We start from the raw sequence: 17,007 nt of genomic DNA, 5'->3' as shown, positions 1-17,007 counted from the left end.
CTCGGGAGGCCTGGGCCGAGCGCCGGGCACGGCAGCCGCTCTGTGCCTCGCTTTTTGCCCTGCGAGGCCGAGCCGCCACGGGACCCGCAGCTTGTCCTGTGCTGGCCTGGCAGGAGCCGGGGCCTGCCCCGCGCAGCCCCCGCGGCCCCTCGGCTGCCCAGCCGGCTGCCCCCAGCAAGCGGCCCGGCCGCCTCAGGCGGGCGCTGCGGGCGCTGCGGGCGCTGTTCCGCTGCCGCTGCCTGGCGCCGCGGACGCGGGAGTAGCGCCCGCCCGGCCCGGGGCGGCCTCGGCCTGGACGGGCCCCGCAGCCTGAGCTGCCCCGGCTGCTTTGGGCCGTGCCGGGGGCGTCTCCCCGGTGCCCAAAGTCACCGGCGTGGCCGGCCCCAAGCAGCGCCCGTGGAGCGCGCTCGGTGCCGGCGCGCTCGGCGGGGAAGCCCAGAGAGTCACCAAGAGACCCTGCCGGGCACCCGCTGCCACTGGCACCCTGGCAGAGCCAGCGTCGCCCCGAAACCGCGTCCCCGAGGGCCGCATCTGCACAGCTCCTGAACACTGCAGAGACAAGGACTCCACCACCGCCCTGGAAAACTTCTTCCAGTGCCTCACGCCTCTGCCAAGGAAAAACTGCTTCAGATATTGAATCTGAACCTCCCCTGGTGGCACCAAAGGCAACGGACATGGCTGCAGGACATTGACTCAACAAATGCAAGTTGACTTTAAGAAATAGTAATGCTTTAAAAAAAAAAAAACAAACAAAAATTAAGAAAAACTCCTCATACAGGAAAAAAGAATAGGAATAGGAATATTGTGATGACGAAGAAATAGCAGTAGTAAATAGGAGGAAGAAGAAAAAGGAACAGAATATTAATAAAAATAGTAAGTTGAATAAGAATAATAAGAGCATAGGAAGAAGAAGAAGAAGAGGAAGAAGAAATAGTAGTAAGCAATAAGAATATGAAAAAGAAAAGAATAAGCATAACAAGTGAATAAGATTAATTAGAATAAGAAGAATATGATAAAGAAGAAGAAATAGTAGTAGTAAATAAGAAGAAAAATTAAAATAGTAATAAGAAGAATAAGAGTAAGACAAAGAAGAAGAAGCAAGAGTAGTAGAACTAATTAAAAAGAAGGAAAAGAAGAAGACTTAGATGAAGAAGAGGAAATAGGAAATAGTAATAAGAAGAATATCAAATTAAAATACACATCCACACATCCTCTAAAATCCCATCCCTCCCATTCGTTGTTCAATAAAATGCATGTCCAATAAAATCCATTTGTTGCCCTCATATGGTCTCACTTGCACCTTCCCTGGGGCACAGGTGTCTCTCCCTCTTGGCATCCTAACCCATGGGCAGGGTCCCTTCCAGCCACAAGCATGCTGGGATTCTGTCAGGGACTCCCTTCCCTTCTTCCCTCTGCTTCCAGCTGGAGAATGTGCAGCAAAGCAGCCTTTGCTGTCTACTCTGGGAGCCCTCCCAGCTACTGGACCTTGTCCCCTGGCCCTGCACAGCTCCCTTGGGAGGCACGGCAGGACCAGCAGCCTGGGAGCCTCGGGAATGCCCCTCTGGGATCCATGGCACACACTGCAATCGGCTGGAATTCCAGTTCCCAGCGAGGAAAAGATGTTCCTGCCCTTGAAGGCAAAGCTCTGAAGGGGCTGAAACCCAAATGGAGCAAGATCTTACAGTGACATTTCACTGCCAGCCTCCACAACTTCATCCAGGGCTGCTTTAGCCCCTGGACTGGGGAAAAAAAAACATCAGGGGAGGGTCTATGGCTGGGAGCTGCCCTGGGCAAAGGGAAACACTGGGAGGGAAAAAGAGCAGGCAAAGGAAGGCAGGAGAGAAAGGAGGAGCCGGCAAAGAGCATCACTCCGTATCTCTGAGGGAAGGGGAAGCCTTTTGTTGTATGGAAACCAACAAAAACTCGGAGTATCTCTGCCAGGCCACTGAAGGCCTCTCCTGCCCCACTCTCCCCAAGCAAAGTGCCCCTCCTTGCCCATCCTCGCAGCACTGTCCTCATGCCCTTCTGCTCGTTGTGGATGGTGGGGCAGAGGGTTTGTTCCAGGGCATCCTGCAAGCACCAGGCAGGACAGTTCCACCAGGATGGGAACCCAGCTCAGGGCTGAGGGACTCAGAAAATCTAAACACCAACACAACACCAACAGGGCACATTTGTCATTTTTGCTACAAAAGGCAGCACTGAAAATGATGGGTAATGAGAGCCTCCTAATCACCCCAATCCCTTCTCCATTTTAAACTTCCTCTGAAATAACCAGAACAGCTCTTCAAATTCCTTCATCTTTGTCAGTCCCAGATCTTTTGAGAGCAGACTGGGGAAGAGAGCACAACATCAGCATGTTGGTAATCAGACATGGCTTGTTGTCCATTTCTCCTTACTCAATTACAGTGGTAGATATTGGGAATAACCAGCTGTCCTGAGGAATTTTTCCTGCAGCAAGTTATTTTCCTATCATGTCCATCTGTAATTTTATTACTTTATTACTTATTAAATGACTTACTACTTATTAAAGCACCAATATAAATACAGTACAGCAACTTGCAATTACTCCCCCTTATATTTATAAACCTCAAAGTCTTCCAGGGTTGAACAACAGGAAAAACCCTGTGTCACCCTTTTGCAGACGAACATATTTAGGGTTTGGACACATCCTCGGCAGGACTAAGTAGGAAAACAGCTGAAGCTCCAGCAGATCCTTAAAAAACTTTTGCCTGCTGGGTATCGGGAATAAAACTGTGTTATTTCAGTGTCTTGATTTTTTATGAATCTAGTTATTATCTATTAATTACTTTTCTCTTTTTGACTTTTCAAAAGCTGATGTTGCACAAAAAAGTGAGCTCTGGAGACCTGAAGCAAGCTGGGCACTTAGGGCTGAACTGCTGCATCTGCTTCACAGAGAATTTTTATTTGACCCCAGGAATGCTGGTTGCTCAGTCAGACTAAACAGCTTTGATTCATTTCAGTGTGGGAGGATTGGGGTGTGCAGCTCCAGGCCAGGCTGGCAGGGTTGAACAGGAATTCCCAAACAGCCTTGGAGTCCTGGCCCCCTCAGCATTCCCTGCTCCACCCGGCCCCAGCCTGCCGGGAATCAGGCTCAGCAGCAAAAGCACAAATTCTGAATATCTCAGGAGTGCTTTACAAGACACAATGATCACAGGCTGCGATCCCAAAGCCCCATCTCAGGTTCTCATCTGGGCTAAATGCTGTATTTTGGGTTAGGAACAGGCTGCCTGACCCGGCCCCAGCTCTCTTTGATAGTTATCAGCACCCGGCTGCTCTCGGGCTCCGCGGGAGCGCAGAGCCGCAGATAAACCCTGCACCGAGCTGTTCGCCCAGAGACAAAACTTATTTTCTTCTGCACACCGAAGTTCCTTTCATGCCACCTGGCTTAGATGAGCTGCTCAGGTTTGGCCTGCTTGGATTTGAACAGCTGCTCCCCCAAGATGAAGGGACAAGGCCAGGAACAGTTAATAACTTTCTTCACTGGAAACACTGTTGAATCATTCCTTTCCCTCCCCACAGACTGTGTAAAGCCTCCTCAGTGTTTGAGTCTAACCAACCTTTCAACTGGAAATAGCAGCCCTCGGTGGGATTTTCCTGTCCTGGCACCAGTTTCTCTCACAAGTGTCCACCTGGCTTCTAGTCAGAGGTAAAAATGGCATTTCTTAAAGCCAAATTTTGAGATAGGGGAAGATCTGGGTGGAAAACTCAAAACAACCTAAATTAGTGTAGGCTTATACCTACAGAGGAGACCAGGGCCATCTCTTTTCCCTAATTCACATTATTTCCTATCCTGCCTTTGACTTTAACACTCATTCTCTGTACCACAAGAACTGTTCTCTGTTGGCTTTTATAGCTGCAACTGTTCTGGCTGTCTTTGCAGCTCTCCAAAGCCTTCAGTCTCAGACAGGACACCTGATTTCTGAAATTCCACCCCTGGACTCATACACACTCCTGCCCCAGCACCCCAGCCCTTCTCCACAGAGCTGCTTCCCACGGGTCGCCCCAGCCTGTGCTGCTGCCTGGGGTTGTTCTCCCCAGGTGCAGGATGTGCCTTTGCCTCTGTGGGATTTCCAAAGGTTCCTCTCTGCCCATCTCTCCCACCTGTCCAGGTCCCTCTGAAGCTGCACAGCCCTCAGGGGATCAGCCGCTCCTCCAAACGTTTTATCACCAGTGAACTCCCTGAGGAGGCATCAACCCCACGGGCTCTGCCTGTCCTGCTCCAGCTCCCTGCTCCCACCTCCCATCACCTCTCTCGTGTTTATCACCATTCCAGTTGCTCTGTCTTTTCTTATGGAGCAAGAAAATAAGAAAAAATCCAGGTGGATTAACACCAAATTATGCTGGCATTTTACAGAGAGCATGAAAGACAACGACACAGACAATTTTCTAAAGCAAAAGCACTGTTGCAGTCACACCACCACCTATCAAGGAAAAATCTGTTCCCTACAGTAAGGAATCAATTTTAATACAAAGTCCCATCAGCTCAAGGTGGTACCAATTAATCAAAACAATTCACTTGCAGATTCTTTACAGTCACTGTTTTATAAAGGGTAATTCTTTTCTTACTTGCTATTCCAGTGTTGGCACAAAGGAGGTTTAAGCTGACTTTCATCCAATCTTAAAAAACAAATCATAGCTGTAGTTTAAAATAGTTGGGATTGTTTATTCCTCTTGGTTCTAGGTGCCAATTCAAATACTGAAAAAATGATCAAAACCCAGCACTACTGCCAAAATGAACAGCTCAGAAATGCCAAAGTCACGATGCACAGTACAGAGCAATACTAAAATCTCTGGGGTTTAACACAGTATGAGGAGCACACAATTAGCAAAGTCCAAGTAAGTCCTGGATTCACATGCCCACACACACCCCAGGTGTGCACCTTTATAAAATTAAATACTCACTCACTGTGAACAGTCCTGGGTGTTCTTACGAAGATGGTGAGTTGCTAATTGAATTTGAAGCACAACAGATGCTTAGTGCTCCAACCAAACACTGCTTTTCCTATATCTATTAAGTGTATGTATTTGTGTGGATATGTACACACACTCTTCAGCTACCAAAGTAACTAAAAAAGATCAGCCAAAGGCTTTCTGCTTCCCCAAACTGAAGAACTCAAGCCATGAGCTAAAAACCTCAGCAGTTCCAGAGAGGAAACACTGCAGTGATGCCACAGTAAACACCAGTTCTGATTAAAACACCTGAATTTATAATGAATGCTTTTTTAAAAGTTGAAAAATATTTTTGGGCATGGCTTCTGCACAAAAATCCTCTTCCACAAGAATCTGCCAACTACTACAGAGCTCCTCAGGGTTTAAAGTGTTACTCCAGGTTGTGCCTGGGCCAGCAGGGCAGGGCTCGGAGCTCTGCAGTAAATTCCTGCCATCAGGCAGCCGGGAGATAAGGGCTGGGAAAAGAAAAAAGAACACAAACACAACAAACCCCAGAGCCCCACTGGCCACATCTCCTGAGAGTCAGAGACCTTGTAAAATGTCACCTTTGTCTTCCCTGATGCCAAACTCCTGACAGGAGGTTCAGAACAAGGCACAGGGGTGTGGAAAGAAGAATTTAACAAACCTCAACCACTAAACTTGTCTCGCACTTTGTTTTTCGAGCATTTTGCAGTTCTGCTCTCAGAAAGCCATGAAAGTTTCATGAAACTTCCATGGAGTTTAAATCAAAGATTTAAGCTGTAATTTTTAGCCCTCTCCCTGAACACTGACTGGTACCTGCACTTATGTGCACACACTAAAATAGATCATTTCTGTCAAACTCTGCTCCACAACACCAGGAACGGGAACAAAGCACGTCCACGTGCATTTGGCAATGACAGAATGCACAGACCCACCTGGGGATTCCGCTGGCAGCCCTTACACTCTGCAAAAACCCTTCTGCCCTTTTCAGGCTTCAGTATTAAACACTGAGCAAAAGAAACTGTTGCAGATACTGCAAAGGCCATCTCCTGCAATTTCTGTTTGGCAGAAGTTTGTGCAGGTCCTTCATCCTGGTGCAGGGGAGGCTGCTGCTGAGTAATCTTCCTCCTGAAGCCCTCGAGTGACAGGAATTCCATTTCGGATCACAGCTATTCACAGCCACCAAATCAGCTGCCACAGACCTGGCAAGGTATTAGGGCAGGACACAGCCAAGTTTTACACAAAAGGCATTAAAATCTCACAACAGAAGAAGCCCCAGATGGACAAGGAGACAGGTTTGCTTTATGGCATTTGCAAAGAAAATTCAGATTTAAGCACTGTAAAGTCAGCTTTAAAATCACAAGGCTTCAACAGATGCTCATTTAATGAAATAACAGCAAACGGAACCCCTTTCGCATCTTCAAGTGTCTGTTTGATCATAACACAGGTTCATCCTCACCATCATCCCCCCACATGACCACAGACATACTGCAGCTCCCTGGAAATGGCATCGAATCTCTTCCTCCACAATTCCCGTTAATTTCCCACAGCACAGCCCCGGCTGGGCACGAGGAAGCTGTGGCTGCTGCTTTGTTTCCTGAACTTCAAGTGAACCCAGCTCTGCCCACAGCTACAGGTGCTGTTGATCACTCAATTACAGAATCATGCACTGGGCTGGGGGGACCTTAAAGCCCATCCAGTGCCACCCCTGCCCTGGGCAGGGACACCTCCCACTACCCCAGGCTGCTCCCAGCCCCACCCAGCCTGGCCGTGGACACTGCCAGGGATCCGGGGGCAGCCCCAGCTTCTCTGGACAAAGCGTAAGGAAAGTGCTTGTGCTCCTCCACAGATCTGAGTCAGCCACAGTGGCAATAAAACCCTGGGCTTAAGGATGTACTTAAAAACATCAGAGATGGTCCCTGTGCTTTTATAGGTAAAAGAGATCAAATGTTACATGAAAACAGTCAGGACTTCAATGCGCTCAGAAAGGCCCTTCATGAATATCAGGCAAGAGGACAGAAATTAGAAAACACCTTCAGCCAAGTAAAACTGGCTTCATTTACTGAAACTACAGTAACCACCTGCTTTTGTTGCCTCTGTGCTCTTACAATACTGTCCAGAATTACCATGTTCAGAGAAAGTGACCACAGAGGGGGGGAAAGGATTATTTACATCAGCTCTACAGCCCTCCTTTTACTTCGATGCTCTATTTAAATATTCTGGCTGTTTCAAGGGCTTGGTAAAACTGGCTTTTGTAGACTGAACACAGAAAACAAACAGCAGAAAAATGCAGCATTTCCCCCCTCAGCCAGAACACAGCGAGAGCGCAGTGGTTAAGCAAAGGCAGAGTAAGCTGATTACCAAGTACACAGCTGCTCCTACCTGGCAGAAAGCAAAGGGAAAAAAACCCATATGAGTCATCAAATGTATGGGAACCTAGAATGCCGAGAATATTTCTCTGCCTGTTTTGGAACGTTTTACCCCTCTGGACAGTACTGGCTTTGACCTTTGTCCATGGGAAAATTTGCCTAGCCTCTGGGAAGAATTTGAATCTGCAATGGTGTGAATTAGGTGACAGAATACTGCGTGATATTAGCACAGGGTGAAAAATTTAGTTTTTAGGTCTATTTCCATAGTAAATAGATAGAAGTAGAAAACCACAAAATGCAGAATAAGTTGTAGTTAAAAGCTTCTTTCTCCTTCTTCACTAACTCCATATTTTGCAGCAATAGTGGTTTGGGATGATTGGATACAGAATTCCGCAGTTCCTGTCTACGTGACTCAGGAACTTAGAAACTTAGGACATGGGTAAAAAAGTGAAAATATCTTGTGTTTTAAGCTTTCATGGGGTAATTTACCTGTAAAAAGGCTGTGAAATCTTGATAAGTTGTTTTCTTGCTGCATTGTCTGCTCTGTGCTATGTCTAAGCCATGCCAGGGGCTTGTACTCCTTAGATAACAATTAATAAACACGTACCAGGAGGCTGAGAAGCATGAAGTCACATTCGCCTTGTTTTTTCTCCTAGAAAAAATCTGAACGTCTCCCTCATCAGGGAAGAACACAATTAATGATGAGGACAGTGTTAGAGCACCAGCAGGGGCACAACAGAGCCAGCCTGGGCACAGGGAGGGAATTTATTACCAACCAAATCCCAGCAGCACAAGGAGAAGGCAAAGAAATCTCTCCAACACCTTCCCCCCACCCAGCGCGGATCACCCGGAACGGGGGTCACCAGGGCTCTGCCCCACGGGGGTCACTGGGGATCATCCAATGCCGACCCTCCCACAGGGGATGGAGCTGGAGCAGCGCACGAAGCTCTTCCCGCACTCGGGGCACTCGCAGGGCTTCCCTTAGCGGTGCCTCCCTTGGTGTTGGGTCAAGTTTGAGCTGCTGGAGAAGCTCTTCCCACACTGGGGACACTCGTAGGGCCTCTCCCCAGTGTGGATGTGCTGGTGCCTGATGAGGGTGAAGTTGCGTTTGAAGCCCTTCCCGCAGTCAGGGCAGCGGAAGGGCCTCTCATCCGTGTGAACGCGCTGATGTTTGAGGAGATCGGAGCTGGTCTGAAACCTCTTCCCACACTCAGAACACTCGTAGGGCCTCTCCCCGGTGTGGATGCGCCGGTGGGTGACGAGGGCGGAGTTTTGCTTGAAGCCCTTCCCGCAGTCGGGGCAGCGGAAGGGCCTCTCATCCGTGTGAATGCGCTGATGTCTGAGGAGATCGGAGCTGGTCTGAAACCTCTTCCCACACTCCCCACACTCATAGGGCCGTTCCCCAGAGTGGATCATCTGGTGTACCCTCAGATGGGAGTTGTAGCTGAAGCCCTTCCCACATTCCAAGCAGTTCTGTGGCTTCTCCCCGCCCTGAGGCTTCTCCCCCACCTCCAAGCTACCCCGCGATCTCAGGCTACCTTCCCGGCACAGGGGGGCTCTTTCCTCCTTGGATCTCTCTGGGCTGCGTTTGCAGCCCCTCCTCGTGCGGTATCTCCGGGGCTTTTCCTCCTCCTCCATCCGGCCACACCTTGGGAATGACAAATCCTGGTTTGGGGGGAAAAAACAAGGGGTGAGCGCCATGGGCTGGGGGCTCCTCCTGCCCTGGTCCATCGCCGGGCATCTTGTGTCTGTAAAAACCGCCAAAACACCAAGATTCAGACCAAAAGTCCCACAAACATCAAGACATAGACACAAAACACCCAAAACATCAAGATTCAGACAAAACCCCCTCAAAAATATAAACACATTCAGCCCCCACAAAAAAACCAAAGCACCAACATGGAAACCAAGAAACCTCAGAAACACCAAGATTCACCCACGGGAACATCGTGGATCCCCCTCCCTGATCACCTGCTGGATGGGGGAGGCAACGCTCCTGGGGCTGGGGGGAGGCTGCAGATACAGCGAGTGCTGGAACCTTGCGGTGCCTCCTCTTCCTGCTCCTCCTCCTCCTGTGTCCCTACTCTTCCTCACACTCGTCTTCCTCACACTACTCCTTCTCCTGCAGAATCCCACCTGCTACTCCCACGTCCATCGTTTCACCATTCTGGTCTCCAGCCCTGCTCCTCCAGCCTTTCTCCTGCTCCCCCCAGGCCCAGCACCCAGCCCTGGCTCGCTCTGCCCCCCAGAGCTCTCGGATCGCACAGCACGAGCAGCGATGCAGCTGCGGCAGCTCGGGCTGGGGCAGCGCTGGGCTCTCGGCCGCTCCTGCCCGCACTCGGCCCCCGCCGCAGCCACTTCTGCCAGCACAGCACGGCCCGGCCCGGCCTTGGCGCTCCCCCCCTCCCACCTCCCCAAATTCCCCTGGCGGGGGGCGCCAAGGCCGGGCCACACGTGGGCTCCAGCTGGGGAGCGCCGGGCGCTGCGGCTCTGCCTGGCAACTGCTGAGTCACCAGCGCCGCGCCTTCTGATTGGCTGAGCGCTGCCTGAGGGCCGCGCCTGCACCAAGGGGGGACACCCTGCTCCAGGGGGGATGTCCCGAAAACCGGGCACCCCCAGCGAACCAACAACACCAACGCCTCCTTACAAACACATGCTCTGAATCTGCTCGGACACAGCCACACGCACTTGCACACAAGCAAGTGACAGCACAAACCAGCAGCTCCACAAAATGGCACTGACTGACACACACTGCTGCTCAGCCAAGCTCCTGCTCAATTCCTCAACTTCCAGAACAACAACAAAGCCGGAACAGAACCATGGACATCGTTTCCTAATCAAAAGGGGACAATGTTGAGGTAGTTTGCACATTCTCCCAGAGCTAATTAAGGACATGGACACCCAGCAGGGTAAAAAGGGAAGTCGAGAAGGGGTCTCAGCAACAGGGGACGGATGGTGTTGGTGTGCTGGGAAGGGATTGGTTGAAGGGAGTGTGCAGGAATATGGTTAAGGCAAACAGCAGCAGAGGAATCTATGTGATAAGAAAGGAAAAGGAAGATGAAAAAGAGGAAGAGAAAAAAGTGAGGACTGGGATGCTCTTCAGCACCATCTTATCCTCAACATCTGCCAGCTGATCCAGATCTTCCGTATCCCTGGTTTCCAGAACTGGGAAACAAAGAAGCTCAGGATAAGGGTGTTTCTCTGTGGTGGGGAGCAGCAGGACAGGGCTGGCCCGGGGCTGTGGGGCAGCCGGGGCTCAGCGCCGGGCACTGCCTGACCCCAACACCCCCCGGGCAGGGCCGGCAGTGGCCCCCGGCCCCCAGGAGGCTGCGGGATGTGGAAGGATCAGGATTTACTTTCATTGATCTTGTTTGGGTCACTGGAGAAATGAATGATTTTGCAGAAAGCTCAGCAGCTGTCAGAGGATGAGCACCCACGGGCACTGAGGGGGCTGCAGGAGAGGCACAAGAAGCCCCTGCAGCACTTGGTCAGAAAGGCTCAGCAGGGCAATGCAAGAAGGGATGAGCAAAAGGCCAAGGTGAAGGCAAAGGCCATGGCAGAGTTTCTACAGCCCCCCAGGGATGAACCGCAGGGCCCAAGGGGGCCCCAGCACCCAGGGGACGGCGGCGGCCACAAGCACCTGGCACAGGCATTGCCCTCCTCGGCACGGCAGAGCCCACCCAAACAGCCCCTGGCAAGGAATCAGGGGTCCATCTGCAGGCCAGAAGGACACTGCAAGCACAGACAGCAGCACCCTCAGCACCAGCAAGTCCACCCCACATGGACATGGATTGTCAGGGCTGGCAGAGCTCCCAGCAGACCAGGGACCCACCGCACCAGAGCCCTTGAGAACATTCAGGGCGCGTCTGGATCGAGACGAGGCCGCTCCTGATGGACACAGGGGCCTCTCGATCCACTCCGAATCTGACACCTAAGGGGGGAAATTGTCAAGAAGTTCCTTGATTATTCAGGGAATAAGTGGGAAAGATTGGCAGGTGTGTTTTATTCAACCACTATGAGTAGATATGGGGGATGGGTTTGAAACGCATCAATTTCTGTTTGTTCCTAATTGTGATTATAATTTACTGGGAAGGCATTTGGTGGCTGAAGTGGGAATGCAAATTCATATTGTCAAAGGAGATACAGAGGCTAATGCTGCTGGACCTTGGTGTCAAATGTCTGCAAAGGCCTCTGCTGAAGGGAACCCAGAAGTGTGGGCAGCCCCACGGAAATAGGGAAAATCAGATATGGAGCCTCTCCAAATTCCTCTGAAGCATCCAGGACAAGTAGTGTCTAAAAGCAATACCCTGTTCCAAGGGAGGCAAGGAAGGGGTTACAGCCTCTTACTGAGTCCCTGCTAAAGGCAGCGCTTCTGGAGCCAGGCATCTCTCCCTACAACTCTCCTCTCCTGCCAGGCAAGAAACCCCATCATGGACACCAGAAGGAAAGCACAATTTTCAAGGCTTCAAAAGCAGATTAACTGAGCCTCCTGCCCTGGCCCTCCCACACAGGGAAAAACCATTTGAATTGCATGTGGACGTTAATCAGGGACATGCCAAAGGAATTCCTGGGCTCAAATGTTCAACCCAGTGGCCAGAGAGTGGCCTCATTGTCTGCAGAATTGTGCAGCCCCGGCTTTATTGGGAACTGAGGCCTGAAAACTGACAGCAGCAGAATCTCTCATTGTTCAAGCCTGGCATCAAGGTAAAGCTTTGTTAACCAAAGGAGCCTCTAAATGGATGAGCAGCGCTGGGTTCTTACAGAATGAAACTTGTTGGATGGAACAGGAGGATTCAGAGTTGAGGACAGGGCAAGGGTTGAACCCAGCCTCCTGTTTGAACGGCCCTGGACACGGGGCTGGCAAGAAACCCATGGCTGCAGCCAAGTGACAGAGCTCCAGAGCCGGCCTAGGAGAGATTGACCAGACATTCCCTGGCCTGAGGGAGAAAAGGTGTTTAGGGATGGGGCTTCAAGGGCAGCAGAAGGGAAAAGAGTGACAAGACACGCTGCTCTTAAGGAAAGGGAAGGAGACAAAGCGCAGCTCAGCGCCCGCATGCTCAGCTCAAAGGGCCGAGCTGGGGGTGCCTGGAAGAGCCTGGCACTGAAATGCCCTGAGCAGGAAGGCTTCAATATCTTCTGCTAACAGCATGGCAGCTCACAGCGGGGCAGAAGCATTTCCGACTGCTTCAGCAATCCCTGCATCAGTTCTTAAGGCATGTTTGGAACAAACAATTCCAAGATATGGATTGTGGAAGCAATAGACTCAGACAGGGGAACTCATTTTACAGGAAAGATCCTTCAGGCCATTCTGGCTGCTTTAGGAACACAGTGGGACCTCCAAACGCCCTGGCACCCCCAGAGTTCGGGTCGGGTGGAAAGAATGAATGGGGAAATAAAGAAACACCTTCTGAAGCTGCTGAGAGAAACCAAGATGCCACGGGTACGGCTGCTGCCATTGGCTTTGGCAAGAAGAAGAGCCAGACCCAGGGCAGATATTCAATTATCTCCCCTGGAACTGATGTTTCAATTCCTCACCCTGGGAATTCTCGACTTAGTGGGGGTGGAGATAAGGGATGTCTGTTTCAAGCAGTCTGTGGCCAGAATCCTGTCTCTTGTGAAATCTCTTCCACAGGAAGCTCGGCTGGCACAGACCCTGCCTTGGGACTTTGCTGCCCACAGCATCCAACCAGGACATCGGGTCCTGCCTGAGGAGTGCAAAGAAGCACCACTGGTGGCCAAGGGCGTGGCCCATTCCAAGTGTCCCCGAGCACAGAAACAGCCGCCAGCACAGCTGAACACGGGGGGACCCCTCAGCCTCGCCTCAAGCTCTCAGAAGCCCCGCGGATTTGCACTCCCCGGCTGCAGGAGGAGCAGGCCAGGCCGCCACTGCCCCTGCACAGAAGGGGCCGCAGCAGCAGCCAGGGCTCCACAGCGGGGCAAGCCCCGGGGGCTGCCCACAGATCCTCTGCTGAAATTGTCTGGCTGGGCACCTCCTCTGGCATCTCCGGGCACTGGGGGCCAATCCTCGCTGGCACCGGGCGAGCTTCAGAGCTTTCTGTGCCTGCACTCGCCACAGCTGCTGCGGGAGACAGCGGGAGAATTCCACTCTGGCTCTCAGTTACACTCACACTCTGGGCTGGGCGGGATTCGATTGCTGGAAAATAGACCAAGTTCAGAATTGTTTTAAAATTTTATTTCTCTACTCAGGCTTGGTTTGCCTCTGTCTTGGCGAAAGGAATTTTAAAGTGTTTCTTAAGGGATGTTACACCACTCAACAGAGATGAGCTTAACATCTCAACAGACTGGGAATAGCCCAAAAGATACCCAAAAAGATAACGCCCATCAACAAAACATCAACGCCCATCAGCAAACATCAAGGAACAGCTACCCCAGACACTGCCCCCAGCACAGCTGGAGACCCCTGCTCTGGAAAAGGCTGAGAAGGAAATCAAGGAGTGTGGACCTAATGAACATCAGAGGCCAAGCAGTCCGGGGCCAACAGGAAACCAAATACTAAGAACTACCCAACTTGGAACCAATGAACATTAAACCTACGGATTTCGATGGGTTTAGACTGCATCAAGTTGAGGAAAAATTGAGTAAAACTCGTGTGCCATGGGATGATTTTCTCTGCACACCCGGGCTATGTGTGCATGAAATGATTTCTGTTGCACATCCTGGCCAGAATAAAGTAATGCCTTGATCCCCTAACACTAAAAAGGTAGTTGGAGAGTTTTTGGTCATCCTGCAGTTTCTGTGACAAGATTACACCATTAGAATGTTTTTTCTTAATAGTCCTACTTTGATATTGTCAGTTGGGTTTGGGCTAAAGGTGTGAGAGTCAATTTTTAGTCCGAGGAGAAGTAGCAAAAATCTTTATTGCTTTGAGGCATTTTTGTGTATGTGTGTGCATGGCTGTTAGTGATGGCAGAATTTTGGAATGGGTTTTTCGATGTTCACCTGTAGGCTGCATTTTGCAAAACTGGAAGAGCATTAAAACTGACCCTTTTCCTCATAAACAGTTAAAAAATATTTTTAAAAAAAGGGGGAAAAAAAGCCGCTTTTGGGGGCCACTTGTGAGTCACCTGATGGCTGCCCTGGAAGAGAAGCTCCCTTCCAGACAGCCAGCAGAGGAGCTTTAGAAATGCAAATTATCTCTGCTGGGGGAAGTGTGCACAATGTCCCAGGCTCTCCTTGCCTGCCAGAGGAATTGGGCTGATTCCCTCTGCCCCTCACCCCAAGCTCTGCCTCCCTGCACAGACGGAATTTGCATCGCTAAAGGCAGAGCCCACACTGAGCATCTCGGACTCTGCAACAGAAATCCCTGAAGCTGCAAAAGAAAACAGCAAACGGAGAATGTTGGGAGAACTTCACTCAAAAAAGCGGGGGGGAATCATCCCTCTCCCCACTCCAACATCTGCTGGCACTGTCTGGGTTATACAGGGTGGGTTTGAGCACTGGGCTGATTTTGCTGCCACAAGGTCAGCGAAATCACTTGGGAATCCAAGGATGTGATGATTTAATCCGAGAAAAGCGGTCAGTGGATGCATCCCTGGCATTTTTGGGAGCACCCAAAAATGGGGACAAGATGAACGGCCACCAGAACAAATCCTACAACACCATGGAGCAGCCCCTGGGAACCCAAACAAATTCATACCAGGTGCCAGAGAACCCACAGATCATTTCCATGCATCATTAGAGTACAAGCTGTCCTCCAAATCATAACCAAGCCCACAGCTCCAGCTCCTGACCTTCTCACCCACCAATCCACTCCCATGAGCAACGCCACATTTCACCCTGGGATGGCATCAGATCCTCTTTCAGCAGAAGGACCAGGAGGTTGTGGAAAATTAAAGGACTCAAAGTGCTCTTGACAAAGTGATGGCCAAGGAAAAGTCGTGAAACAGAGAACAAAGGAAACAAAGACTTAACAGAGCCATGAATATCGGATGTTCTACAAAGTGGGGGTGCACATTAAGGGGCACATGCAGCAGGCGGATCGGGAAGTCTGTACCTTCCAAGGACCTCAGCCACGGGGGAAAGGGACACGGAGATGCGGCCAAGGAAATCGGCATAAAAAGGAGGCTGCGTCCTCCAACACTTGGACAGAGCCCACGGGAAATGCCCCGTGGCCTCTCCCTTGCTCCAGGAATAAAGTTCCTTTTACAGGACTCCTCCGGCTCCTCTGGGGACACAAACCTCTGGCCACGGGAACTTTCCCGCACACTCCCGCCGACGGGGCAGCCACCTCTGTCCTACCCACAGCAGCCGGGACGAGCCAGCGCTGCTCCGGCACCGGCTCCTGCCGAGGCATCAGCGGCAAGGAGAGCGCGGGCAGCCGCTCCCGCAGCGCCCTCACGCCAGGGCGAACACGGCGCCCACACGGCACAACGAACCCGCCCCAGCCCCCTGCCGCCCCCTCCGCCCGCAGCCAGCGCCGAGCCCCGCCAGAACCGAGCGCGGCTCCCACCTGCGCTGGGGCCGCCTCCGAGCTCCGCCGCCGCCTCACCGGGCTCCGGCCGCCGCCGCCGCTCCCGGGCCCGCACAGACGCTCCGCCAATGGCGCCTCTGCTGCGCCACGGCCGCCCTGCCGGCGGCTCCGGGCCCGGGCTGCTCCCCGCTCCGACCAATCAGCGCGCCAGAACCACGACTGACGGCAGCACCGCCCAATCGCAGCGAGGGGCGGGCTCTGCACACGGCCCAGCCTCGCCCCGCGCTCCCAGCGCCCCCCGGGCTGCGTGAGGGGAAAGCCGCAGCTGAGGAACAGCCCTGGAACGGGCCCGGCCCGAGCCGCCATTCAGCTGAGAAGGGAAACAAAGCTCTCCGCTGCTCCCGGCCCGACTTGCCCAGCCCTGCGTGTTGGCTGCCTCCGGCTCCTTGGGAAGCCCTGCAGCCTCCCGACTCCCGCCCCTAATTCGGAGCATCAGTGCATGGCTTTGATTTCGTTGTTCAAGCTTGGCTATGGGCTGTCCTGGTCTGCTGCATTTTCTGGGTTCCTCTTGGATGCTTTGAGCAACAGGCTGTGCCCCGGGAGGATCCTTTGTGCTCCTTTGTGACAGAGGAGAACCTTCCAGGCGGTTCTTGCGGGAGCTGCTGCTGTGATGTCACGGGAACGCTGCCGCGTCCTCGCCGTGTTCCCGTTGCTGTGGGCACGGAGCCCTCAGTGTCCAGAGCGGCTCTGGGCGCCCGCTGGTTGCCGGAGGATCCTCCTGCCCGAGGCATTCTCAGCAGCCAGCCCAGCCCCTGCCGGGTGTCCTTCTGGGCTTGCAGGGGTACAGTCTGCCACGTGTGCAGCACGGCCAAAATGATCCAGCAAGCGGTTGCTGCAGTTTGCACTCTGTACTCTGTGGCTTATTCGGGGTATTTTTTAGCCCACTTGGCACGTAAGTCGAGGTTTTCCCTGGCTGCAGCGTCGGTGCCTTCGGGCTTGCTGTGTGCTTTCTGTTCTCCCACTGGAACTGAGCTGCCTTTGTAACCAAATTGCCATTAAGACACCGTTGGTTTAGGAGAGCTCCTGCCAGCAGCTGCAGCTGAAAAAGGGGGTGTCTGCAGCCAGCGGGGCGTGCACAGCATTTGCAATGGAGCCGGGGGGGTTCTGTTCCCTCAAGCGCAGAGTCTGTGCCAGCGGAGCCTGGAACTCCCTGCGTTGGCTGCTGCAGCCAAGAGCTGACACAGCCCAGGATTCTGTGCTGTTCTCTTGCTTGCT

General features: G+C 52.3%; 1 pseudogene; it reads right to left on the bottom strand.

Moving 5' to 3' along the window:
* The window catches only part of LOC138102437 (uncharacterized), a 705,988-nt pseudogene that overhangs the window by 336,826 nt on the left and 352,155 nt on the right, over positions 1–17,007 (bottom strand).

Source organism: Aphelocoma coerulescens, unplaced genomic scaffold (genome assembly GCF_041296385.1).
Source record: "Aphelocoma coerulescens isolate FSJ_1873_10779 unplaced genomic scaffold, UR_Acoe_1.0 HiC_scaffold_75, whole genome shotgun sequence".
Lineage (NCBI taxonomy): Eukaryota > Metazoa > Chordata > Aves > Passeriformes > Corvidae > Aphelocoma > Aphelocoma coerulescens.
This window is presented reverse-complemented; position numbering and strand designations above follow the sequence as displayed.